This window comes from Hyla sarda, unplaced genomic scaffold (assembly GCF_029499605.1).
Source record: "Hyla sarda isolate aHylSar1 unplaced genomic scaffold, aHylSar1.hap1 scaffold_2227, whole genome shotgun sequence".
NCBI lineage: Eukaryota > Metazoa > Chordata > Amphibia > Anura > Hylidae > Hyla > Hyla sarda.
The window spans coordinates 1-27,919 of record NW_026608903.1 but is presented as its reverse complement, the minus strand read 5'-3'; the positions used below and the strand labels follow the sequence as shown (position 1 = coordinate 27,919).

The following is a 27,919-nucleotide window of genomic DNA, read 5'->3' as shown; positions in this document are numbered from 1 at the left end:
ATATATATATATATATTTCTCCGCCGAAATCACTTTTAAACCCATTTCCACCTTTTTTTCCCTTCTCTTCCTCTTACTTTTTTTTCACGTTTTTTTACGTCTTTCTCCTTTTCGCCTCTTTTCTGGGCGTATTATTCTTCTTTTTCTTCTTTTTTTTCGTCTAATGCATACCCCATCAGTGCAGCAATGCTTATTCAATACCGCCAGCAGATGGAGACACTGGGGGATAATTTTCTAAGGATTTATACTGATTTTTCCTGTCTGAATTTGTCGCACAGAAAGTTGCAGGCCAAATATGTGTGACATTTCTGCGACTTTAGCTTCTAGAGCATTTTTACAACATTATACATAGGTGCTGAATACATAAAAAGCGACTGTTCAGCGACAGACAAGTCGCATCGGCTGAAAGTAGGCCAGAATGTCAGTCCATGTTGGAGCAGGTTTAGATACAGTCTAAAGTATAGATCTCAAAGTCTGTGCACAGAATTTAGCAAGGGCCTCGCACCTTCTGATGCATCAGGTAGGTGCACAATAGCATAGCCTAACCCTCTGTACTTTGGTCTATATTGATGCGGGACATAGACAGCCAGCTGATGACCAATCCATTAGTGCAATGGATGGCTGGAAGCATTTGTCTTTGCCTTTGCAATACCACAGAAGCAATGCATGGTCAATGTACAGCAATGACACACCTGTGTGAACAGCCAGGAGACCCCCCCCCCCCCCATGTTATGTTACATAGTTACATAGTTAGTACGGTCGAAAAAAGACATATGTCCATCAAGTTCAACCAGGGAATTAAGGGGTAGGGGTGTGGCGCGATATTGGGGAAGGGATGAGATTTTATATTTCTTCATAAGCATTAATCTTATTTTGTCAATTAGGAACATTCAGCACCCACCCGCTATCAAGGCAGCTGCCTATCATGTCATGCCCTACCTGCACAGGTGTGCTGGCTACTCAAATGATCCAATTAAGGAGGCCATTTAGTCAGCAGCAGCAGAAGTCCTGTGCCTGGACGCTCCAACAGCGGCCAGACACAAGCAGAAGCAGAAGCAGCAGAAGCAGCAGCAGCACCACCTTTTGTTTTTTGGCTGCAGCAGCAGCAAGGCCCACAGGGCTGGCTAGCTGGCTAGCCAGCAAGCAGGTAGCAATGAAAGTAGGAATCTTTCTTTTTAACCCTGTAAGGGGGTGGTGCACTGTACCCGAAGATACTGCCATATCGGGTCAATGCATAGGGCGACGGAAGCAAGCTTCGAAATCGGCCCCCGTTCTCAAAAATCCATTTAATATATGGTCCCCAGATAGGGGACGTATCAGATATTAAACTGATAAGAACAGATACTACACTTGATCTTAGCCAAAAGGCCGAGAAGCGATAACCGTGAAAGGGGCGGGCCCAACAAGGTGCCCTTCATGGGCACTATCACTGCTTGCTGTCAGGGAGGCTGCCAGACAATTTTCCATGCACACTCTGGGCTGGGGGGCAGTCAACCACCAGTACACACAGCAGAACCTAAACCCATACCATTATTGCTAAGCAGCAAGACAGGGGCCCATTGCACTCCCACGGGGCCTTTTTAAATGCAATCCATAACCCGGATTTGCCAGGAACCCTTCTTACTCCTCCTACTTGCATGTGACACTGGGCTTAGGATCTGCATAGGAAACACACACACAAGCACACACCTACCTTTGTTGCCTGCAGATGCCTCCTTGGCTGTCCCCAAACGGTATCAAACCAACACCCACGGGAAGCTGTAAGCATAGAGGACATGCCTGCACCCCATTGGACTTACCTGTGTGGGTTAAACCCGGGTTATTTGACAACCTATGGCGGTGATGGTTCTGCTCAGGCAGAGCAGTGCTGATGCTCCTCATAAAGCTGTCGCTGCTGTGAAGGTTCTAGGTGACATCACAAATCCCTATGGTTACATACACAACAAAGCTGGGTTGTTGTTGTTTACACTCTGCAAGGCCTGTGGAAGTGAGTGACATCATAGCACTGTAGTTCTGAGGGTTCTAGATGGATGCAACAATCTCCTGTTGCTTCTATGAAGGCCATAATAGACGACATCACCAAACAGCTCCATAGTCACATACACAGCAAAGGAGAGATGTTGTTTACACCTAGTGATGTCAGTGGTATTGAGTGACATCACAGCACAGTGCTAAGGCTCCTGGGCCTGGACACAGCAGCGGCTGCAATATCTCAACGGAGAATACGTTTATATATATGTGTGTGTGTGCGCGTATATATATATATATATATATATATATATATATATATATATATATATTTCTCCGCCGAAATCACTTTTAAACCCATTTCCACCTTTTTTTCCCTTCTCTTCCTCTTACTTTTTTTTCACGTTTTTTTACGTCTTTCTCCTTTTCGCCTCTTTTCTGGGCGTATTATTCTTCTTTTTCTTCTTTTTTTTCGTCTAATGCATACCCCATCAGTGCAGCAATGCTTATTCAATACCGCCAGCAGATGGAGACACTGGGGGATAATTTTCTAAGGATTTATACTGATTTTTCCTGTCTGAATTTGTCGCACAGAAAGTTGCAGGCCAAATATGTGTGACATTTCTGCGACTTTAGCTTCTAGAGCATTTTTACAACATTATACATAGGTGCTGAATACATAAAAAGCGACTGTTCAGCGACAGACAAGTCGCATCGGCTGAAAGTAGGCCAGAATGTCAGTCCATGTTGGAGCAGGTTTAGATACAGTCTAAAGTATAGATCTCAAAGTCTGTGCACAGAATTTAGCAAGGGCCTCGCACCTTCTGATGCATCAGGTAGGTGCACAATAGCATAGCCTAACCCTCTGTACTTTGGTCTATATTGATGCGGGACATAGACAGCCAGCTGATGACCAATCCATTAGTGCAATGGATGGCTGGAAGCATTTGTCTTTGCCTTTGCAATACCACAGAAGCAATGCATGGTCAATGTACAGCAATGACACACCTGTGTGAACAGCCAGGAGACCCCCCCCCCCCCATGTTATGTTACATAGTTACATAGTTAGTACGGTCGAAAAAAGACATATGTCCATCAAGTTCAACCAGGGAATTAAGGGGTAGGGGTGTGGCGCGATATTGGGGAAGGGATGAGATTTTATATTTCTTCATAAGCATTAATCTTATTTTGTCAATTAGGAACATTCAGCACCCACCCGCTATCAAGGCAGCTGCCTATCATGTCATGCCCTACCTGCACAGGTGTGCTGGCTACTCAAATGATCCAATTAAGGAGGCCATTTAGTCAGCAGCAGCAGAAGTCCTGTGCCTGGACGCTCCAACAGCGGCCAGACACAAGCAGCAGCAGAAGCAGCAGCAGCACCACCTTTTGTTTTTTGGCTGCAGCAGCAGCAAGGCCCACAGGGCTGGCTAGCTGGCTAGCCAGCAAGCAGGTAGCAATGAAAGTAGGAATCTTTCTTTTTAACCCTGTAAGGGGGTGGTGCACTGTACCCGAAGATACTGCCATATCGGGTCAATGCATAGGGCGACGGAAGCAAGCTTCGAAATCGGCCCCCGTTCTCAAAAATCCATTTAATATATGGTCCCCAGATAGAGGACGTATCAGATATTAAACTGATAAGAACAGATACTACACTTGATCTTAGCCAAAAGGCCGAGAAGCGATAACCGTGAAAGGGGCGGGCCCAACAAGGTGCCCTTCATGGGCACTATCACTGCTTGCTGTCAGGGAGGCTGCCAGACAATTTTCCATGCACACTCTGGGCTGGGGGGCAGTCAACCACCAGTACACACAGCAGAACCTAAACCCATACCATTATTGCTAAGCAGCAAGACAGGGGCCCATTGCACTCCCACGGGGCCTTTTTAAATGCAATCCATAACCCGGATTTGCCAGGAACCCTTCTTACTCCTCCTACTTGCATGTGACACTGGGCTTAGGATCTGCATAGGAAACACACACACAAGCACACACCTACCTTTGTTGCCTGCAGATGCCTCCTTGGCTGTCCCCAAACGGTATCAAACCAACACCCACGGGAAGCTGTAAGCATAGAGGACATGCCTGCACCCCATTGGACTTACCTGTGTGGGTTAAACCCGGGTTATTTGACAACCTATGGCGGTGATGGTTCTGCTCAGGCAGAGCAGTGCTGATGCTCCTCATAAAGCTGTCGCTGCTGTGAAGGTTCTAGGTGACATCACAAATCCCTATGGTTACATACACAACAAAGCTGGGTTGTTGTTGTTTACACTCTGCAAGGCCTGTGGAAGTGAGTGACATCATAGCACTGTAGTTCTGAGGGTTCTAGATGGATGCAACAATCTCCTGTTGCTTCTATGAAGGCCATAATAGACGACATCACCAAACAGCTCCATAGTCACATACACAGCAAAGGAGAGATGTTGTTTACACCTAGTGATGTCAGTGGTATTGAGTGACATCACAGCACAGTGCTAAGGCTCCTGGGCCTGGACACAGCAGCGGCTGCAATATCTCAACGGAGAATACGTTTATATATATGTGTGTGTGTGCGCGTATATATATATATATATATATATATATATATATATATATTTCTCCGCCGAAATCACTTTTAAACCCATTTCCACCTTTTTTTCCCTTCTCTTCCTCTTACTTTTTTTTCACGTTTTTTTACGTTTTTCTCCTTTTCGCCTCTTTTCTGGGCGTATTATTCTTCTTTTTCTTCTTTTTTTTCGTCTAATGCATACCCCATCAGTGCAGCAATGCTTATTCAATACCGCCAGCAGATGGAGACACTGGGGGATAATTTTCTAAGGATTTATACTGATTTTTCCTGTCTGAATTTGTCGCACAGAAAGTTGCAGGCCAAATATGTGTGACATTTCTGCGACTTTAGCTTCTAGAGCATTTTTACAACATTATACATAGGTGCTGAATACATAAAAAGCGACTGTTCAGCGACAGACAAGTCGCATCGGCTGAAAGTAGGCCAGAATGTCAGTCCATGTTGGAGCAGGTTTAGATACAGTCTAAAGTATAGATCTCAAAGTCTGTGCACAGAATTTAGCAAGGGCCTCGCACCTTCTGATGCATCAGGTAGGTGCACAATAGCATAGCCTAACCCTCTGTACTTTGGTCTATATTGATGCGGGACATAGACAGCCAGCTGATGACCAATCCATTAGTGCAATGGATGGCTGGAAGCATTTGTCTTTGCCTTTGCAATACCACAGAAGCAATGCATGGTCAATGTACAGCAATGACACACCTGTGTGAACAGCCAGGAGACCCCCCCCCCCCCCCCCATGTTATGTTACATAGTTACATAGTTAGTACGGTCGAAAAAAGACATATGTCCATCAAGTTCAACCAGGGAATTAAGGGGTAGGGGTGTGGCGCGATATTGGGGAAGGGATGAGATTTTATATTTCTTCATAAGCATTAATCTTATTTTGTCAATTAGGAACATTCAGCACCCACCCGCTATCAAGGCAGCTGCCTATCATGTCATGCCCTACCTGCACAGGTGTGCTGGCTACTCAAATGATCCAATTAAGGAGGCCATTTAGTCAGCAGCAGCAGAAGTCCTGTGCCTGGACGCTCCAACAGCGGCCAGACACAAGCAGAAGCAGAAGCAGCAGAAGCAGCAGCAGCACCACCTTTTGTTTTTTGGCTGCAGCAGCAGCAAGGCCCACAGGGCTGGCTAGCTGGCTAGCCAGCAAGCAGGTAGCAATGAAAGTAGGAATCTTTCTTTTTAACCCTGTAAGGGGGTGGTGCACTGTACCCGAAGATACTGCCATATCGGGTCAATGCATAGGGCGACGGAAGCAAGCTTCGAAATCGGCCCCCGTTCTCAAAAATCCATTTAATATATGGTCCCCAGATAGGGGACGTATCAGATATTAAACTGATAAGAACAGATACTACACTTGATCTTAGCCAAAAGGCCGAGAAGCGATAACCGTGAAAGGGGCGGGCCCAACAAGGTGCCCTTCATGGGCACTATCACTGCTTGCTGTCAGGGAGGCTGCCAGACAATTTTCCATGCACACTCTGGGCTGGGGGGCAGTCAACCACCAGTACACACAGCAGAACCTAAACCCATACCATTATTGCTAAGCAGCAAGACAGGGGCCCATTGCACTCCCACGGGGCCTTTTTAAATGCAATCCATAACCCGGATTTGCCAGGAACCCTTCTTACTCCTCCTACTTGCATGTGACACTGGGCTTAGGATCTGCATAGGAAACACACACACAAGCACACACCTACCTTTGTTGCCTGCAGATGCCTCCTTGGCTGTCCCCAAACGGTATCAAACCAACACCCACGGGAAGCTGTAAGCATAGAGGACATGCCTGCACCCCATTGGACTTACCTGTGTGGGTTAAACCCGGGTTATTTGACAACCTATGGCGGTGATGGTTCTGCTCAGGCAGAGCAGTGCTGATGCTCCTCATAAAGCTGTCGCTGCTGTGAAGGTTCTAGGTGACATCACAAATCCCTATGGTTACATACACAACAAAGCTGGGTTGTTGTTGTTTACACTCTGCAAGGCCTGTGGAAGTGAGTGACATCATAGCACTGTAGTTCTGAGGGTTCTAGATGGATGCAACAATCTCCTGTTGCTTCTATGAAGGCCATAATAGACGACATCACCAAACAGCTCCATAGTCACATACACAGCAAAGGAGAGATGTTGTTTACACCTAGTGATGTCAGTGGTATTGAGTGACATCACAGCACAGTGCTAAGGCTCCTGGGCCTGGACACAGCAGCGGCTGCAATATCTCAACGGAGAATACGTTTATATATATGTGTGTGTGTGCGCGTATATATATATATATATATATATATATATATATATATATATATATATATATATATTTCTCCGCCGAAATCACTTTTAAACCCATTTCCACCTTTTTTTCCCTTCTCTTCCTCTTACTTTTTTTTCACGTTTTTTTACGTTTTTCTCCTTTTCGCCTCTTTTCTGGGCGTATTATTCTTCTTTTTCTTCTTTTTTTTCGTCTAATGCATACCCCATCAGTGCAGCAATGCTTATTCAATACCGCCAGCAGATGGAGACACTGGGGGATAATTTTCTAAGGATTTATACTGATTTTTCCTGTCTGAATTTGTCGCACAGAAAGTTGCAGGCCAAATATGTGTGACATTTCTGCGACTTTAGCTTCTAGAGCATTTTTACAACATTATACATAGGTGCTGAATACATAAAAAGCGACTGTTCAGCGACAGACAAGTCGCATCGGCTGAAAGTAGGCCAGAATGTCAGTCCATGTTGGAGCAGGTTTAGATACAGTCTAAAGTATAGATCTCAAAGTCTGTGCACAGAATTTAGCAAGGGCCTCGCACCTTCTGATGCATCAGGTAGGTGCACAATAGCATAGCCTAACCCTCTGTACTTTGGTCTATATTGATGCGGGACATAGACAGCCAGCTGATGACCAATCCATTAGTGCAATGGATGGCTGGAAGCATTTGTCTTTGCCTTTGCAATACCACAGAAGCAATGCATGGTCAATGTACAGCAATGACACACCTGTGTGAACAGCCAGGAGACCCCCCCCCCCCCATGTTATGTTACATAGTTACATAGTTAGTACGGTCGAAAAAAGACATATGTCCATCAAGTTCAACCAGGGAATTAAGGGGTAGGGGTGTGGCGCGATATTGGGGAAGGGATGAGATTTTATATTTCTTCATAAGCATTAATCTTATTTTGTCAATTAGGAACATTCAGCACCCACCCGCTATCAAGGCAGCTGCCTATCATGTCATGCCCTACCTGCACAGGTGTGCTGGCTACTCAAATGATCCAATTAAGGAGGCCATTTAGTCAGCAGCAGCAGAAGTCCTGTGCCTGGACGCTCCAACAGCGGCCAGACACAAGCAGCAGCAGAAGCAGCAGCAGCACCACCTTTTGTTTTTTGGCTGCAGCAGCAGCAAGGCCCACAGGGCTGGCTAGCTGGCTAGCCAGCAAGCAGGTAGCAATGAAAGTAGGAATCTTTCTTTTTAACCCTGTAAGGGGGTGGTGCACTGTACCCGAAGATACTGCCATATCGGGTCAATGCATAGGGCGACGGAAGCAAGCTTCGAAATCGGCCCCCGTTCTCAAAAATCCATTTAATATATGGTCCCCAGATAGAGGACGTATCAGATATTAAACTGATAAGAACAGATACTACACTTGATCTTAGCCAAAAGGCCGAGAAGCGATAACCGTGAAAGGGGCGGGCCCAACAAGGTGCCCTTCATGGGCACTATCACTGCTTGCTGTCAGGGAGGCTGCCAGACAATTTTCCATGCACACTCTGGGCTGGGGGGCAGTCAACCACCAGTACACACAGCAGAACCTAAACCCATACCATTATTGCTAAGCAGCAAGACAGGGGCCCATTGCACTCCCACGGGGCCTTTTTAAATGCAATCCATAACCCGGATTTGCCAGGAACCCTTCTTACTCCTCCTACTTGCATGTGACACTGGGCTTAGGATCTGCATAGGAAACACACACACAAGCACACACCTACCTTTGTTGCCTGCAGATGCCTCCTTGGCTGTCCCCAAACGGTATCAAACCAACACCCACGGGAAGCATTAAGCATAGAGGACATGCCTGCACCCCATTGGACTTACCTGTGTGGGTTAAACCCGGGTTATTTGACAACCTATGGCGGTGATGGTTCTGCTCAGGCAGAGCAGTGCTGATGCTCCTCATAAAGCTGTCGCTGCTGTGAAGGTTCTAGGTGACATCACAAATCCCTATGGTTACATACACAACAAAGCTGGGTTGTTGTTGTTTACACTCTGCAAGGCCTGTGGAAGTGAGTGACATCATAGCACTGTAGTTCTGAGGGTTCTAGATGGATGCAACAATCTCCTGTTGCTTCTATGAAGGCCATAATAGACGACATCACCAAACAGCTCCATAGTCACATACACAGCAAAGGAGAGATGTTGTTTACACCTAGTGATGTCAGTGGTATTGAGTGACATCACAGCACAGTGCTAAGGCTCCTGGGCCTGGACACAGCAGCGGCTGCAATATCTCAACGGAGAATACGTTTATATATATGTGTGTGTGTGCGCGTATATATATATATATATATATATATATATATATATATATATATTTCTCCGCCGAAATCACTTTTAAACCCATTTCCACCTTTTTTTCCCTTCTCTTCCTCTTACTTTTTTTTCACGTTTTTTTACGTTTTTCTCCTTTTCGCCTCTTTTCTGGGCGTATTATTCTTCTTTTTCTTCTTTTTTTTCGTCTAATGCATACCCCATCAGTGCAGCAATGCTTATTCAATACCGCCAGCAGATGGAGACACTGGGGGATAATTTTCTAAGGATTTATACTGATTTTTCCTGTCTGAATTTGTCGCACAGAAAGTTGCAGGCCAAATATGTGTGACATTTCTGCGACTTTAGCTTCTAGAGCATTTTTACAACATTATACATAGGTGCTGAATACATAAAAAGCGACTGTTCAGCGACAGACAAGTCGCATCGGCTGAAAGTAGGCCAGAATGTCAGTCCATGTTGGAGCAGGTTTAGATACAGTCTAAAGTATAGATCTCAAAGTCTGTGCACAGAATTTAGCAAGGGCCTCGCACCTTCTGATGCATCAGGTAGGTGCACAATAGCATAGCCTAACCCTCTGTACTTTGGTCTATATTGATGCGGGACATAGACAGCCAGCTGATGACCAATCCATTAGTGCAATGGATGGCTGGAAGCATTTGTCTTTGCCTTTGCAATACCACAGAAGCAATGCATGGTCAATGTACAGCAATGACACACCTGTGTGAACAGCCAGGAGACCCCCCCCCCCCCCCCCATGTTATGTTACATAGTTACATAGTTAGTACGGTCGAAAAAAGACATATGTCCATCAAGTTCAACCAGGGAATTAAGGGGTAGGGGTGTGGCGCGATATTGGGGAAGGGATGAGATTTTATATTTCTTCATAAGCATTAATCTTATTTTGTCAATTAGGAACATTCAGCACCCACCCGCTATCAAGGCAGCTGCCTATCATGTCATGCCCTACCTGCACAGGTGTGCTGGCTACTCAAATGATCCAATTAAGGAGGCCATTTAGTCAGCAGCAGCAGAAGTCCTGTGCCTGGACGCTCCAACAGCGGCCAGACACAAGCAGAAGCAGAAGCAGCAGAAGCAGCAGCAGCACCACCTTTTGTTTTTTGGCTGCAGCAGCAGCAAGGCCCACAGGGCTGGCTAGCTGGCTAGCCAGCAAGCAGGTAGCAATGAAAGTAGGAATCTTTCTTTTTAACCCTGTAAGGGGGTGGTGCACTGTACCCGAAGATACTGCCATATCGGGTCAATGCATAGGGCGACGGAAGCAAGCTTCGAAATCGGCCCCCGTTCTCAAAAATCCATTTAATATATGGTCCCCAGATAGGGGACGTATCAGATATTAAACTGATAAGAACAGATACTACACTTGATCTTAGCCAAAAGGCCGAGAAGCGATAACCGTGAAAGGGGCGGGCCCAACAAGGTGCCCTTCATGGGCACTATCACTGCTTGCTGTCAGGGAGGCTGCCAGACAATTTTCCATGCACACTCTGGGCTGGGGGGCAGTCAACCACCAGTACACACAGCAGAACCTAAACCCATACCATTATTGCTAAGCAGCAAGACAGGGGCCCATTGCACTCCCACGGGGCCTTTTTAAATGCAATCCATAACCCGGATTTGCCAGGAACCCTTCTTACTCCTCCTACTTGCATGTGACACTGGGCTTAGGATCTGCATAGGAAACACACACACAAGCACACACCTACCTTTGTTGCCTGCAGATGCCTCCTTGGCTGTCCCCAAACGGTATCAAACCAACACCCACGGGAAGCTGTAAGCATAGAGGACATGCCTGCACCCCATTGGACTTACCTGTGTGGGTTAAACCCGGGTTATTTGACAACCTATGGCGGTGATGGTTCTGCTCAGGCAGAGCAGTGCTGATGCTCCTCATAAAGCTGTCGCTGCTGTGAAGGTTCTAGGTGACATCACAAATCCCTATGGTTACATACACAACAAAGCTGGGTTGTTGTTGTTTACACTCTGCAAGGCCTGTGGAAGTGAGTGACATCATAGCACTGTAGTTCTGAGGGTTCTAGATGGATGCAACAATCTCCTGTTGCTTCTATGAAGGCCATAATAGACGACATCACCAAACAGCTCCATAGTCACATACACAGCAAAGGAGAGATGTTGTTTACACCTAGTGATGTCAGTGGTATTGAGTGACATCACAGCACAGTGCTAAGGCTCCTGGGCCTGGACACAGCAGCGGCTGCAATATCTCAACGGAGAATACGTTTATATATATGTGTGTGTGTGCGTATATATATATATATATATATATATATATATATATATATATATTTCTCCGCCGAAATCACTTTTAAACCCATTTCCACCTTTTTTTCCCTTCTCTTCCTCTTACTTTTTTTTCACGTTTTTTTACGTTTTTCTCCTTTTCGCCTCTTTTCTGGGCGTATTATTCTTCTTTTTCTTCTTTTTTTTCGTCTAATGCATACCCCATCAGTGCAGCAATGCTTATTCAATACCGCCAGCAGATGGAGACACTGGGGGATAATTTTCTAAGGATTTATACTGATTTTTCCTGTCTGAATTTGTCGCACAGAAAGTTGCAGGCCAAATATGTGTGACATTTCTGCGACTTTAGCTTCTAGAGCATTTTTACAACATTATACATAGGTGCTGAATACATAAAAAGCGACTGTTCAGCGACAGACAAGTCGCATCGGCTGAAAGTAGGCCAGAATGTCAGTCCATGTTGGAGCAGGTTTAGATACAGTCTAAAGTATAGATCTCAAAGTCTGTGCACAGAATTTAGCAAGGGCCTCGCACCTTCTGATGCATCAGGTAGGTGCACAATAGCATAGCCTAACCCTCTGTACTTTGGTCTATATTGATGCGGGACATAGACAGCCAGCTGATGACCAATCCATTAGTGCAATGGATGGCTGGAAGCATTTGTCTTTGCCTTTGCAATACCACAGAAGCAATGCATGGTCAATGTACAGCAATGACACACCTGTGTGAACAGCCAGGAGACCCCCCCCCCCCCCCCCCATGTTATGTTACATAGTTACATAGTTAGTACGGTCGAAAAAAGACATATGTCCATCAAGTTCAACCAGGGAATTAAGGGGTAGGGGTGTGGCGCGATATTGGGGAAGGGATGAGATTTTATATTTCTTCATAAGCATTAATCTTATTTTGTCAATTAGGAACATTCAGCACCCACCCGCTATCAAGGCAGCTGCCTATCATGTCATGCCCTACCTGCACAGGTGTGCTGGCTACTCAAATGATCCAATTAAGGAGGCCATTTAGTCAGCAGCAGCAGAAGTCCTGTGCCTGGACGCTCCAACAGCGGCCAGACACAAGCAGAAGCAGAAGCAGCAGAAGCAGCAGCAGCACCACCTTTTGTTTTTTGGCTGCAGCAGCAGCAAGGCCCACAGGGCTGGCTAGCTGGCTAGCCAGCAAGCAGGTAGCAATGAAAGTAGGAATCTTTCTTTTTAACCCTGTAAGGGGGTGGTGCACTGTACCCGAAGATACTGCCATATCGGGTCAATGCATAGGGCGACGGAAGCAAGCTTCGAAATCGGCCCCCGTTCTCAAAAATCCATTTAATATATGGTCCCCAGATAGGGGACGTATCAGATATTAAACTGATAAGAACAGATACTACACTTGATCTTAGCCAAAAGGCCGAGAAGCGATAACCGTGAAAGGGGCGGGCCCAACAAGGTGCCCTTCATGGGCACTATCACTGCTTGCTGTCAGGGAGGCTGCCAGACAATTTTCCATGCACACTCTGGGCTGGGGGGCAGTCAACCACCAGTACACACAGCAGAACCTAAACCCATACCATTATTGCTAAGCAGCAAGACAGGGGCCCATTGCACTCCCACGGGGCCTTTTTAAATGCAATCCATAACCCGGATTTGCCAGGAACCCTTCTTACTCCTCCTACTTGCATGTGACACTGGGCTTAGGATCTGCATAGGAAACACACACACAAGCACACACCTACCTTTGTTGCCTGCAGATGCCTCCTTGGCTGTCCCCAAACGGTATCAAACCAACACCCACGGGAAGCTGTAAGCATAGAGGACATGCCTGCACCCCATTGGACTTACCTGTGTGGGTTAAACCCGGGTTATTTGACAACCTATGGCGGTGATGGTTCTGCTCAGGCAGAGCAGTGCTGATGCTCCTCATAAAGCTGTCGCTGCTGTGAAGGTTCTAGGTGACATCACAAATCCCTATGGTTACATACACAACAAAGCTGGGTTGTTGTTGTTTACACTCTGCAAGGCCTGTGGAAGTGAGTGACATCATAGCACTGTAGTTCTGAGGGTTCTAGATGGATGCAACAATCTCCTGTTGCTTCTATGAAGGCCATAATAGACGACATCACCAAACAGCTCCATAGTCACATACACAGCAAAGGAGAGATGTTGTTTACACCTAGTGATGTCAGTGGTATTGAGTGACATCACAGCACAGTGCTAAGGCTCCTGGGCCTGGACACAGCAGCGGCTGCAATATCTCAACGGAGAATACGTTTATATATATGTGTGTGTGTGCGCGTATATATATATATATATATATATATATATATATATATATATATATATTTCTCCGCCGAAATCACTTTTAAACCCATTTCCACCTTTTTTTCCCTTCTCTTCCTCTTACTTTTTTTTCACGTTTTTTTACGTTTTTCTCCTTTTCGCCTCTTTTCTGGGCGTATTCTTCTTCTTTTTCTTCTTTTTTTTCGTCTAATGCATACCCCATCAGTGCAGCAATGCTTATTCAATACCGCCAGCAGATGGAGACACTGGGGGATAATTTTCTAAGGATTTATACTGATTTTTCCTGTCTGAATTTGTCGCACAGAAAGTTGCAGGCCAAATATGTGTGACATTTCTGCGACTTTAGCTTCTAGAGCATTTTTACAACATTATACATAGGTGCTGAATACATAAAAAGCGACTGTTCAGCGACAGACAAGTCGCATCGGCTGAAAGTAGGCCAGAATGTCAGTCCATGTTGGAGCAGGTTTAGATACAGTCTAAAGTATAGATCTCAAAGTCTGTGCTCAGAATTTAGCAAGGGCCTCGCACCTTCTGATGCATCAGGTAGGTGCACAATAGCATAGCCTAACCCTCTGTACTTTGGTCTATATTGATGCGGGACATAGACAGCCAGCTGATGACCAATCCATTAGTGCAATGGATGGCTGGAAGCATTTGTCTTTGCCTTTGCAATACCACAGAAGCAATGCATGGTCAATGTACAGCAATGACACACCTGTGTGAACAGCCAGGAGACCCCCCCCCCCCCCCCCATGTTATGTTACATAGTTACATAGTTAGTACGGTCGAAAAAAGACATATGTCCATCAAGTTCAACCAGGGAATTAAGGGGTAGGGGTGTGGCGCGATATTGGGGAAGGGATGAGATTTTATATTTCTTCATAAGCATTAATCTTATTTTGTCAATTAGGAACATTCAGCACCCACCCGCTATCAAGGCAGCTGCCTATCATGTCATGCCCTACCTGCACAGGTGTGCTGGCTACTCAAATGATCCAATTAAGGAGGCCATTTAGTCAGCAGCAGCAGAAGTCCTGTGCCTGGATGCTCCAACAGCGGCCAGACACAAGCAGAAGCAGAAGCAGCAGAAGCAGCAGCAGCACCACCTTTTGTTTTTTGGCTGCAGCAGCAGCAAGGCCCACAGGGCTGGCTAGCTGGCTAGCCAGCAAGCAGGTAGCAATGAAAGTAGGAATCTTTCTTTTTAACCCTGTAAGGGGGTGGTGCACTGTACCCGAAGATACTGCCATATCGGGTCAATGCATAGGGCGACGGAAGCAAGCTTCGAAATCGGCCCCCGTTCTCAAAAATCCATTTAATATATGGTCCCCAGATAGGGGACGTATCAGATATTAAACTGATAAGAACAGATACTACACTTGATCTTAGCCAAAAGGCCGAGAAGCGATAACCGTGAAAGGGGCGTGCCCAACAAGGTGCCCTTCATGGGCACTATCACTGCTTGCTGTCAGGGAGGCTGCCAGACAATTTTCCATGCACACTCTGGGCTGGGGGGCAGTCAACCACCAGTACACACAGCAGAACCTAAACCCATACCATTATTGCTAAGCAGCAAGACAGGGGCCCATTGCACTCCCACGGGGCCTTTTTAAATGCAATCCATAACCCGGATTTGCCAGGAACCCTTCTTACTCCTCCTACTTGCATGTGACACTGGGCTTAGGATCTGCATAGGAAACACACACACAAGCACACACCTACCTTTGTTGCCTGCAGATGCCTCCTTGGCTGTCCCCAAACGGTATCAAACCAACACCCACGGGAAGCTGTAAGCATAGAGGACATGCCTGCACCCCATTGGACTTACCTGTGTGGGTTAAACCCGGGTTATTTGACAACCTATGGCGGTGATGGTTCTGCTCAGGCAGAGCAGTGCTGATGCTCCTCATAAAGCTGTCGCTGCTGTGAAGGTTCTAGGTGACATCACAAATCCCTATGGTTACATACACAACAAAGCTGGGTTGTTGTTGTTTACACTCTGCAAGGCCTGTGGAAGTGAGTGACATCATAGCACTGTAGTTCTGAGGGTTCTAGATGGATGCAACAATCTCCTGTTGCTTCTATGAAGGCCATAATAGACGACATCACCAAACAGCTCCATAGTCACATACACAGCAAAGGAGAGATGTTGTTTACACCTAGTGATGTCAGTGGTATTGAGTGACATCACAGCACAGTGCTAAGGCTCCTGGGCCTGGACACAGCAGCGGCTGCAATATCTCAACGGAGAATACGTTTATATATATGTGTGTGTGTGCGCGTATATATATATATATATATATATATATATATATATATATTTCTCTGCCGAAATCACTTTTAAACCCATTTCCACCTTTTTTTCCCTTCTCTTCCTCTTACTTTTTTTTCACGTTTTTTTACGTTTTTCTCCTTTTCGCCTCTTTTCTGGGCGTATTATTCTTCTTTTTCTTCTTTTTTTTCGTCTAATGCATACCCCATCAGTGCAGCAATGCTTATTCAATACCGCCAGCAGATGGAGACACTGGGGGATAATTTTCTAAGGATTTATACTGATTTTTCCTGTCTGAATTTGTCGCACAGAAAGTTGCAGGCCAAATATGTGTGACATTTCTGCGACTTTAGCTTCTAGAGCATTTTTACAACATTATACATAGGTGCTGAATACATAAAAAGCGACTGTTCAGCGACAGACAAGTCGCATCGGCTGAAAGTAGGCCAGAATGTCAGTCCATGTTGGAGCAGGTTTAGATACAGTCTAAAGTATAGATCTCAAAGTCTGTGCACAGAATTTAGCAAGGGCCTCGCACCTTCTGATGCATCAGGTAGGTGCACAATAGCATAGCCTAACCCTCTGTACTTTGGTCTATATTGATGCGGGACATAGACAGCCAGCTGATGACCAATCCATTAGTGCAATGGATGGCTGGAAGCATTTGTCTTTGCCTTTGCAATACCACAGAAGCAATGCATGGTCAATGTACAGCAATGACACACCTGTGTGAACAGCCAGGAGACCCCCCCCCCCCCCATGTTATGTTACATAGTTACATAGTTAGTACGGTCGAAAAAAGACATATGTCCATCAAGTTCAACCAGGGAATTAAGGGGTAGGGGTGTGGCGCGATATTGGGGAAGGGATGAGATTTTATATTTCTTCATAAGCATTAATCTTATTTTGTCAATTAGGAACATTCAGCACCCACCCGCTATCAAGGCAGCTGCCTATCATGTCATGCCCTACCTGCACAGGTGTGCTGGCTACTCAAATGATCCAATTAAGGAGGCCATTTAGTCAGCAGCAGCAGAAGTCCTGTGCCTGGACGCTCCAACAGCGGCCAGACACAAGCAGAAGCAGAAGCAGCAGAAGCAGCAGCAGCACCACCTTTTGTTTTTTGGCTGCAGCAGCAGCAAGGCCCACAGGGCTGGCTAGCTGGCTAGCCAGCAAGCAGGTAGCAATGAAAGTAGGAATCTTTCTTTTTAACCCTGTAAGGGGGTGGTGCACTGTACCCGAAGATACTGCCATATCGGGTCAATGCATAGGGCGACGGAAGCAAGCTTCGAAATCGGCCCCCGTTCTCAAAAATCCATTTAATATATGGTCCCCAGATAGGGGACGTATCAGATATTAAACTGATAAGAACAGATACTACACTTGATCTTAGCCAAAAGGCCGAGAAGCGATAACCGTGAAAGGGGCGGGCCCAACAAGGTGCCCTTCATGGGCACTATCACTGCTTGCTGTCAGGGAGGCTGCCAGACAATTTTCCATGCACACTCTGGGCTGGGGGGCAGTCAACCACCAGTACACACAGCAGAACCTAAACCCATACCATTATTGCTAAGCAGCAAGACAGGGGCCCATTGCACTCCCACGGGGCCTTTTTAAATGCAATCCATAACCCGGATTTGCCAGGAACCCTTCTTACTCCTCCTACTTGCATGTGACACTGGGCTTAGGATCTGCATAGGAAACACACACACAAGCACACACCTACCTTTGTTGCCTGCAGATGCCTCCTTGGCTGTCCCCAAACGGTATCAAACCAACACCCACGGGAAGCTGTAAGCATAGAGGACATGCCTGCACCCCATTGGACTTACCTGTGTGGGTTAAACCCGGGTTATTTGACAACCTATGGCGGTGATGGTTCTGCTCAGGCAGAGCAGTGCTGATGCTCCTCATAAAGCTGTCGCTGCTGTGAAGGTTCTAGGTGACATCACAAATCCCTATGGTTACATACACAACAAAGCTGGGTTGTTGTTGTTTACACTCTGCAAGGCCTGTGGAAGTGAGTGACATCATAGCACTGTAGTTCTGAGGGTTCTAGATGGATGCAACAATCTCCTGTTGCTTCTATGAAGGCCATAATAGACGACATCACCAAACAGCTCCATAGTCACATACACAGCAAAGGAGAGATGTTGTTTACACCTAGTGATGTCAGTGGTATTGAGTGACATCACAGCACAGTGCTAAGGCTCCTGGGCCTGGACACAGCAGCGGCTGCAATATCTCAACGGAGAATACGTTTATATATATGTGTGTGTGTGCGCGTATATATATATATATATATATATATATATATATATATATATATATTTCTCCGCCGAAATCACTTTTAAACCCATTTCCACCTTTTTTTCCCTTCTCTTCCTCTTACTTTTTTTTCACGTTTTTTTACGTTTTTCTCCTTTTCGCCTCTTTTCTGGGCGTATTATTCTTCTTTTTCTTCTTTTTTTTCGTCTAATGCATACCCCATCAGTGCAGCAATGCTTATTCAATACCGCCAGCAGATGGAGACACTGGGGGATAATTTTCTAAGGATTTATACTGATTTTTCCTGTCTGAATTTGTCGCACAGAAAGTTGCAGGCCAAATATGTGTGACATTTCTGCGACTTTAGCTTCTAGAGCATTTTTACAACATTATACATAGGTGCTGAATACATAAAAAGCGACTGTTCAGCGACAGACAAGTCGCATCGGCTGAAAGTAGGCCAGAATGTCAGTCCATGTTGGAGCAGGTTTAGATACAGTCTAAAGTATAGATCTCAAAGTCTGTGCACAGAATTTAGCAAGGGCCTCGCACCTTCTGATGCATCAGGTAGGTGCACAATAGCATAGCCTAACCCTCTGTACTTTGGTCTATATTGATGCGGGACATAGACAGCCAGCTGATGACCAATCCATTAGTGCAATGGATGGCTGGAAGCATTTGTCTTTGCCTTTGCAATACCACAGAAGCAATGCATGGTCAATGTACAGCAATGACACACCTGTGTGAACAGCCAGGAGACCCCCCCCCCCCCATGTTATGTTACATAGTTACATAGTTAGTACGGTCGAAAAAAGACATATGTCCATCAAGTTCAACCAGGGAATTAAGGGGTAGGGGTGTGGCGCGATATTGGGGAAGGGATGAGATTTTATATTTCTTCATAAGCATTAATCTTATTTTGTCAATTAGGAACATTCAGCACCCACCCGCTATCAAGGCAGCTGCCTATCATGTCATGCCCTACCTGCACAGGTGTGCTGGCTACTCAAATGATCCAATTAAGGAGGCCATTTAGTCAGCAGCAGCAGAAGTCCTGTGCCTGGACGCTCCAACAGCGGCCAGACACAAGCAGAAGCAGAAGCAGCAGAAGCAGCAGCAGCACCACCTTTTGTTTTTTGGCTGCAGCAGCAGCAAGGCCCACAGGGCTGGCTAGCTGGCTAGCCAGCAAGCAGGTAGCAATGAAAGTAGGAATCTTTCTTTTTAACCCTGTAAGGGGGTGGTGCACTGTACCCGAAGATACTGCCATATCGGGTCAATGCATAGGGCGACGGAAGCAAGCTTCGAAATCGGCCCCCGTTCTCAAAAATCCATTTAATATATGGTCCCCAGATAGGGGACGTATCAGATATTAAACTGATAAGAACAGATACTACACTTGATCTTAGCCAAAAGGCCGAGAAGCGATAACCGTGAAAGGGGCGGGCCCAACAAGGTGCCCTTCATGGGCACTATCACTGCTTGCTGTCAGGGAGGCTGCCAGACAATTTTCCATGCACACTCTGGGCTGGGGGGCAGTCAACCACCAGTACACACAGCAGAACCTAAACCCATACCATTATTGCTAAGCAGCAAGACAGGGGCCCATTGCACTCCCACGGGGCCTTTTTAAATGCAATCTATAACCCGGATTTGCCAGGAACCCTTCTTACTCCTCCTACTTGCATGTGACACTGGGCTTAGGATCTGCATAGGAAACACACACACAAGCACACACCTACCTTTGTTGCCTGCAGATGCCTCCTTGGCTGTCCCCAAACGGTATCAAACCAACACCCACGGGAAGCTGTAAGCATAGAGGACATGCCTGCACCCCATTGGACTTACCTGTGTGGGTTAAACCCGGGTTATTTGACAACCTATGGCGGTGATGGTTCTGCTCAGGCAGAGCAGTGCTGATGCTCCTCATAAAGCTGTCGCTGCTGTGAAGGTTCTAGGTGACATCACAAATCCCTATGGTTACATACACAACAAAGCTGGGTTGTTGTTGTTTACACTCTGCAAGGCCTGTGGAAGTGAGTGACATCATAGCACTGTAGTTCTGAGGGTTCTAGATGGATGCAACAATCTCCTGTTGCTTCTATGAAGGCCATAATAGACGACATCACCAAACAGCTCCATAGTCACATACACAGCAAAGGAGAGATGTTGTTTACACCTAGTGATGTCAGTGGTATTGAGTGACATCACAGCACAGTGCTAAGGCTCCTGGGCCTGGACACAGCAGCGGCTGCAATATCTCAACGGAGAATACGTTTATATATATGTGTGTGTGTGCGCGTATATATATATATATATATATATATTTCTCCGCCGAAATCACTTTTAAACCCATTTCCACCTTTTTTTCCCTTCTCTTCCTCTTACTTTTTTTTCACGTTTTTTTATGTTTTTCTCCTTTTCGCCTCTTTTCTGGGCGTATTATTCTTCTTTTTCTTCTTTTTTTTCGTCTAATGCATACCCCATCAGTGCAGCAATGCTTATTCAATACCGCCAGCAGATGGAGACACTGGGGGATAATTTTCTAAGGATTTATACTGATTTTTCCTGTCTGAATTTGTCGCACAGAAAGTTGCAGGCCAAATATGTGTGACATTTCTGCGACTTTAGCTTCTAGAGCATTTTTACAACATTATACATAGGTGCTGAATACATAAAAAGCGACTGTTCAGCGACAGACAAGTCGCATCGGCTGAAAGTAGGCCAGAATGTCAGTCCATGTTGGAGCAGGTTTAGATACAGTCTAAAGTATAGATCTCAAAGTCTGTGCACAGAATTTAGCAAGGGCCTCGCACCTTCTGATGCATCAGGTAGGTGCACAATAGCATAGCCTAACCCTCTGTACTTTGGTCTATATTGATGCGGGACATAGACAGCCAGCTGATGACCAATCCATTAGTGCAATGGATGGCTGGAAGCATTTGTCTTTGCCTTTGCAATACCACAGAAGCAATGCATGGTCAATGTACAGCAATGACACACCTGTGTGAACAGCCAGGAGACCCCCCCCCCCCCCCATGTTATGTTACATAGTTACATAGTTAGTACGGTCGAAAAAAGACATATGTCCATCAAGTTCAACCAGGGAATTAAGGGGTAGGGGTGTGGCGCGATATTGGGGAAGGGATGAGATTTTATATTTCTTCATAAGCATTAATCTTATTTTGTCAATTAGGAACATTCAGCACCCACCCGCTATCAAGGCAGCTGCCTATCATGTCATGCCCTACCTGCACAGGTGTGCTGGCTACTCAAATGATCCAATTAAGGAGGCCATTTAGTCAGCAGCAGCAGAAGTCCTGTGCCTGGACGCTCCAACAGCGGCCAGACACAAGCAGAAGCAGCAGAAGCAGCAGCAGCACCACCTTTTGTTTTTTGGCTGCAGCAGCAGCAAGGCCCACAGGGCTGGCTAGCTGGCTAGCCAGCAAGCAGGTAGCAATGAAAGTAGGAATCTTTCTTTTTAACCCTGTAAGGGGGTGGTGCACTGTACCCGAAGATACTGCCATATCGGGTCAATGCATAGGGCGACGGAAGCAAGCTTCGAAATCGGCCCCCGTTCTCAAAAATCCATTTAATATATGGTCCCCAGATAGGGGACGTATCAGATATTAAACTGATAAGAACAGATTTTTTACTTTTAGATATAATATTCTTAGACTAAAAGACCTTACGCAGTCCAGATTATACTTAGTCTGCTAAAAGCATATTCCACAGATGTAGATTCCAAAGACTTTTAGCCACTTTGTGACCTAATCTTTTTTTATCCAATAAATAGAAAACATACATCTCACTAAGAGCTAGGCGAACACAATCTTTAGAGGTAATAGTGTCTCTTTTAAAAAGAAGAATATTCCTCGTCTTCCATAGTGCAATTTTAATACAATTTATACTAATCCACAAAACCCGAGACTTTTCCACAGATAAAACATTATAAAATCCATATAAAATAACTTCATGATTTAAAAAATTAAGATCAGAAATGAATTTTAGTAAGGGTCCTATCAAATGCCATATCTCTTGGGCGTAAAAACAGTTCCAAAAAAGGTGTAAAACTGTTTCCTCACTAGGACACCCCATTCTCGGGCACTTTGCACTACGACACAATCCTCTTCTGTGTTGGAATTCTCTGGTAGGCAAACATTGATGTGCTATCTGCCAGGCCAGATCTTTTAAGTCATTAGATAAGAATCCCATATTCACCATCCTCCAAACTCTTAGAGATTTCTCAGTGGAATAATTAGATATTAAGCAAATCTGTTCTATCTTCCTGATTTCAGGAACTAATTTTCGTGCATTACTACAAATTTCTTGACTAAAATTAGCAATGCCATAAATACGAATAATCTTTTCTAAAACCACATAGTGCGCTGGGGGAATAAATAAGATTGGGGACGTTAAAGGTAAGGTTATCCACTTTCTTTTTCTAAAAATGTGACCTGCAGCATATTTTAAAAAATAAGACCAATAACAGTTTCTTTGCAAGCCATTAAAACACATAGAAAAAAAGTGAATATATAAAAACCTTTTTAAATCAGGCACATCCTTACCCCCCAATTTCTTTGTCTTCATCATTACATCTCTCCTGAGTTTATCCATTTTAGACCCCCATAAAAAATGAAAGCAAATCTTGTTTAAAAACTTTAAGGTGCGTTCACTCGGTGGGAAAACCAAGCTTAAATATAGCATGATAGGTAGCAACAAAGCTTTCATTATCAGTACTTTTCCTTCTATTGTTAATTTCCTCATTTTCCAAAAACTTATTTTCTTTTGCACTTTCTCTTTGACGATGGACCAGCTTTCCTCTCCATTATTTTCATTGTCAAAGATGACACCCAAGATTTTGATTTTATCATATTGCACATTCACCTCCGTATTGCCCCAATTCCCTATTGCAAAGCAATCACATTTATTTTTATTTAATTTGAAGCCAGAGCCCTCACAAAAAAATTCTGTCTGTCTGATAGCACGTTTCAGGGATGGTTCATCTGGACATAGAATATTAACATCATCCATGTATGCTATCGTCTTTACGCTCTGTCCTCCACTTCCAGGGATTGGCACTCCTCTAATGAGCTTATCTTTTCTCAAAACATTCAACAGAGGTTCTATTGCACATATGAAAAGAATGGGTGATAGGGGGCACCCCTGTTTCACCCCAGACTGTAAACATACCTCTTGGGATAAAAAACCGTTAATTAAAATACGACTAAAACAGTTTTTATATAAAAGTGCAATTTTTCCAACAATAAAATCAGGAAAATTCATTTTCTTTAAAACCAACCATAAAAAATCATGAGAAACACGGTCATAAGCCTTTTGAAAATCCAAGGATAAAATTGCCAATTTCTGATCACATTGTTTCTGATACCATAAAACATCTTTTACAAGGTTTAGATGATCACTTATTTTCCTTCCAGGTACTCCGCATACTTGGTCACTGTGTATAACCTTAGAAATTACCTGCTTGAGCCTATTTGCTAAAATTTTTGCTAAAACCTTATAGTCTGTATTTAGCAGGGTAATAGGCCTCCAATTTTCTAATTTAGAGATGTCTCCTTTTTTAAAAATCAGAGTAACAACACCATCTCTCCAGGACGCAGGTAAAATCTCAGATTTAAAAGCACAGTTAAAAATACCTAAAAGATCATCTTTTAAAATGGACCAAAAACACAGATAAAATTCAACTGGCAACCCATCCGAACCAGGTGTTTTACCATTTAAAAAACTCTTAAAAGTGCTTAAAAGTTCAGGTAAAAAGATTTCATCACAAAGGCTCTCTTGGTCAGTTTTGTCAAGTTTTGAATCCAAGGTATCTAAAACATCATTAGTAAAGGAAATATCAATATCTTTTTTATTAAAAAGCTCCTGATAAAATACTTGTGCTTCTCGCAACATCTCTTCATTAGTTATCTTCCCTTCTATTACAGATATCATTTCTTTCTTTCCCACCACCTTCTTAAAAAAGAATCTCGAACACTTTTCATCATTCTCCAGACATTGCACCTTGCTGTTAAAAATCATTTCTTTTCCTTTTTGACTAATGGCATTTTTTATTTCATTCTTTGTCTGAGCAATAACATCATCCATCTCAAGCCCGGCTTGCTTTAGTTTATAATATGTTTGGATTTTAGTGTTTAACATTTTAAACCATAACTTTTTCTCCTTAGCCTTTTGGATGCCCACACGGATAAAAAACAGTTTAGTCCACTTTTTAACATCCTCCCACCAATCCAAAATATTTTTATATTGGGATTGACGCAATCTCCATTTGTTATAAGCAGCAATAAAATCATTTTTTGTTTTCATGTCCTCTAATAAAGTAGTGTTGAGCTTCCAAACGCCTCTGCCTTTCTCTAGGCCAGGTAAAGTGACATGTGCATGTAATAACTTATGATCAGAGAAAATATTCGATAAAAGAGAAACCTCAACTAGATTAAAACTTTCCGATAAAAAAATAAAATCAATCCTGGATTTGCAGACATTATTTTCCCATGTGTAACCAGGGTCGTCTGGGTATTTTCTCCTCCAGACATCGGTAAAGTTAAAATCCTCAGTCATACTCTTAATCTGTTTCTCTGTTTTATCCACTCTGACATGCACACTTCCACTCTCACGATGATCACCACTCATACAACAATTAAAATCTCCAGCCATTAAAATAGGTGTTGAACCTGGGATAAAAGCCTGAATATCATTAATCAAGTCGGCTCTCTCATTTTTTTCAGGAGAAGCATAGATGTTAAAAAGCTTAATCTCTGAGCCATTGTACTTAATATTAACTAATAGCGCTCTACCAGGTATAATTTCTAAGAAGGACAAAACTTGTACATCTGAACCTCTAAACAAGATCCCAACACCTGAAGATCTGTTCAGATTGTCACCCGACCAGACCGATGGTCCCAAAGTCCAGCTACGACAAAGGTCCTCATAATTTGGACTATGTTCAATTCCACATTCTTGTAAAAAGAACAGAGAACAGTCCAAGGTCTCTAAAAAACTAAACAAAGCAGCCCTTCTCGTAGGGCTCTTTAGACCTCTCACATTAAGAGAGGAGCACTTTAAGGAAGCTATTCGCTACTGGAGTTTGAGTCCGATATGAAACCCACAGGTGACTCCGGGCTTTCGAACTCTTTGATATTTTTTGGATCGGACGCTGATCTTATAGAAGGCCTCCATGCATGTTGACTGTCCTCACATTCGTCTGAGCTTTTTTTGACAGGCCGTTTAATGCCAAGTTGTGGCTCATCTCCAAGTTCCTTCTTCCGCTTGATCTCCTTCACGCCAACCTCCATGGCTTCACTGCTCACTAGTGACCCTCCACCACCAGAACCCTCCACAGAAGGTCTCCCCTCTGTCTCAGGCACAGCAGAAAGGTCCATAAGCTCCGCCACGACATGAGAAGTTACAGCCGGCTTTTCTGAAGGCGCCTCAGACCGCTGGGGTGCTTTCGCAGGTGGTACTTCAGCTTGCACTACACCCACTCTCCCCGCTACACGGTCAGCCCACGATCTAGCTACACTGGAACGGAGACTGCAATCTTTAAAGGCATGGCCTTCTTCACCACAAATGTTGCAGACGATTTTAGCACAGTCCTTAGAAACATGGCCTTCTTGATTGCACCGACCACAGCGAACTGTAGTGTCCGTGCAAACTTCCATAGTATGTCCGAATTTCTTACATTTCCTACAAAAAGTAGGCATCTCGGGATAAAACAAATAGCCCTTATCCCGACCGATAGAAAAGTTGGAGGGTGGATGACACAACCCTCCAATGCCAGTAGCATCCTCCTTCATTTTCACAAAAAACTTATGTTTCCCCGTCCATAGGTCTTCTGAATTCATCACCTTATGGGAATACTTAACAGAACTGCAGTATTTCCCCAAAAAGAGCTCAATATGGGACACAGTCACAAAGGGATTGTGCATACACACAACTAGAGGAATATCGCCTCCAGTATACAACACTGTGACCGTGATCCCATCAAGCTCAGCAAGGTCTTGATTGCTTTTCAGCTTCTCAAAAAGATTCTGGCATGCATAAGCAGAGTCCAGAGTTAGGATGAAGCTGCCCTTCCGAGGATCTCTGAGACAGACGATGTTCTCTTTCTTCACCCCAAGAAGCTTGTAGAGAGTTTCTTTCACAAAATAAGAAAGTTGGACGAGTTCTTGCTTGTCTTCATCAACATCAAAGCGAAAGGAAAAACGAATCCGCGTTTCACCGGATGTAAGGTAACGGATGCGAACACCCATCTTGTCGATCGCCTTTTCGGTTCCTCGTAGCAGCCCCCCTTGGAAAAGGTAGGACAAACTCCCAGGATCCTCCTGACCAGACACTTGATCTAGCCAAAAGGCCGAGAAGCGATAACCGTGAAAGGGGCGGGCCCAACAAGGTGCCCTTCATGGGCACTATCACTGCTTGCTGTCAGGGAGGCTGCCAGACAATTTTCCATGCACACTCTGGGCTGGGGGGCAGTCAACCACCAGTACACACAGCAGAACCTAAACCCATACCATTATTGCTAAGCAGCAAGACAGGGGCCCATTGCACTCCCACGGGGCCTTTTTAAATGCAATCCATAACCCGGATTTGCCAGGAACCCTTCTTACTCCTCCTACTTGCATGTGACACTGGGCTTAGGATCTGCATAGGAAACACACACACAAGCACACACCTACCTTTGTTGCCTGCAGATGCCTCCTTGGCTGTCCCCAAACGGTATCAAACCAACACCCACGGGAAGCTGTAAGCATAGAGGACATGCCTGCACCCCATTGGACTTACCTGTGTGGGTTAAACCCGGGTTATTTGACAACCTATGGCGGTGATGGTTCTGCTCAGGCAGAGCAGTGCTGATGCTCCTCATAAAGCTGTCGCTGCTGTGAAGGTTCTAGGTGACATCACAAATCCCTATGGTTACATACACAACAAAGCTGGGTTGTTGTTGTTTACACTCTGCAAGGCCTGTGGAAGTGAGTGACATCATAGCACTGTAGTTCTGAGGGTTCTAGATGGATGCAACAATCTCCTGTTGCTTCTATGAAGGCCGTAATAGACGACATCACCAAACAGCTCCATAGTCACATACACAGCAAAGGAGAGATGTTGTTTACACCTAGTGATGTCAGTGGTATTGAGTGACATCACAGCACAGTGCTAAGGCTCCTGGGCCTGGACACAGCAGCGGCTGCAATATCTCAACGGAGAATACGTTTATATCTATGTGTGTGTGTGCGCGTATATATATATATATATATATATATATATATATATATATTTCTCCGCCGAAATCACTTTTAAACCCATTTCCACCTTTTTTTCCCTTCTCTTCCTCTTACTTTTTTTTCACGTTTTTTTACGTTTTTCTCCTTTTCGCCTCTTTTCTGGGCGTATTATTCTTCTTTTTCTTCTTTTTTTTCGTCTAATGCATACCCCATCAGTGCAGCAATGCTTATTCAATACCGCCAGCAGATGGAGACACTGGGGGATAATTTTCTAAGGATTTATACTGATTTTTCCTGTCTGAATTTGTCGCACAGAAAGTTGCAGGCCAAATATGTGTGACATTTCTGCGACTTTAGCTTCTAGAGCATTTTTACAACATTATACATAGGTGCTGAATACATAAAAAGCGACTGTTCAGCGACAGACAAGTCGCATCGGCTGAAAGTAGGCCAGAATGTCAGTCCATGTTGGAGCAGGTTTA

At 44.7% G+C, this 27,919-nt stretch overlaps 9 non-coding genes and 1 pseudogene across 9 annotated transcripts; all 10 read right to left on the bottom strand.

The window, feature by feature from the left end:
- Positions 1 to 1,189: 1,189 nt before the first annotated feature.
- LOC130320927 (U2 spliceosomal RNA) lies at positions 1,190 to 1,380 on the bottom strand. Its single transcript, XR_008866740.1, has one exon. It is a non-coding gene; the product is annotated as a U2 spliceosomal RNA (small nuclear RNA).
- Positions 1,381 to 3,463: 2,083 nt separating this feature from the next.
- On the bottom strand, positions 3,464 to 3,654 carry LOC130320933 (U2 spliceosomal RNA). Its single transcript, XR_008866746.1, has one exon. It is a non-coding gene; the product is annotated as a U2 spliceosomal RNA (small nuclear RNA).
- A 2,088-nt stretch (positions 3,655 to 5,742) lies between these two features.
- Positions 5,743 to 5,933, bottom strand: LOC130320926 (U2 spliceosomal RNA). The gene has a single exon (XR_008866739.1). It is a non-coding gene; the product is annotated as a U2 spliceosomal RNA (small nuclear RNA).
- A 2,091-nt stretch (positions 5,934 to 8,024) lies between these two features.
- Positions 8,025 to 8,215, bottom strand: LOC130320932 (U2 spliceosomal RNA). Its single transcript, XR_008866745.1, has one exon. It is a non-coding gene; the product is annotated as a U2 spliceosomal RNA (small nuclear RNA).
- Positions 8,216 to 10,307: 2,092 nt separating this feature from the next.
- Positions 10,308 to 10,498, bottom strand: LOC130320945 (U2 spliceosomal RNA). Its single transcript, XR_008866754.1, has one exon. It is a non-coding gene; the product is annotated as a U2 spliceosomal RNA (small nuclear RNA).
- A 2,091-nt stretch (positions 10,499 to 12,589) lies between these two features.
- LOC130320944 (U2 spliceosomal RNA) lies at positions 12,590 to 12,780 on the bottom strand. Its single transcript, XR_008866753.1, has one exon. It is a non-coding gene; the product is annotated as a U2 spliceosomal RNA (small nuclear RNA).
- A 2,096-nt stretch (positions 12,781 to 14,876) lies between these two features.
- On the bottom strand, positions 14,877 to 15,067 carry LOC130320943 (U2 spliceosomal RNA). Its single transcript, XR_008866752.1, has one exon. It is a non-coding gene; the product is annotated as a U2 spliceosomal RNA (small nuclear RNA).
- Positions 15,068 to 17,152: 2,085 nt separating this feature from the next.
- LOC130320937 (U2 spliceosomal RNA) lies at positions 17,153 to 17,343 on the bottom strand. The gene has a single exon (XR_008866749.1). It is a non-coding gene; the product is annotated as a U2 spliceosomal RNA (small nuclear RNA).
- Positions 17,344 to 19,433: 2,090 nt separating this feature from the next.
- LOC130320925 (U2 spliceosomal RNA) lies at positions 19,434 to 19,624 on the bottom strand. The gene has a single exon (XR_008866738.1). It is a non-coding gene; the product is annotated as a U2 spliceosomal RNA (small nuclear RNA).
- Positions 19,625 to 21,690: 2,066 nt separating this feature from the next.
- On the bottom strand, positions 21,691 to 21,866 carry LOC130320940 (U2 spliceosomal RNA; annotated as a pseudogene).
- Positions 21,867 to 27,919: the final 6,053 nt, after the last annotated feature.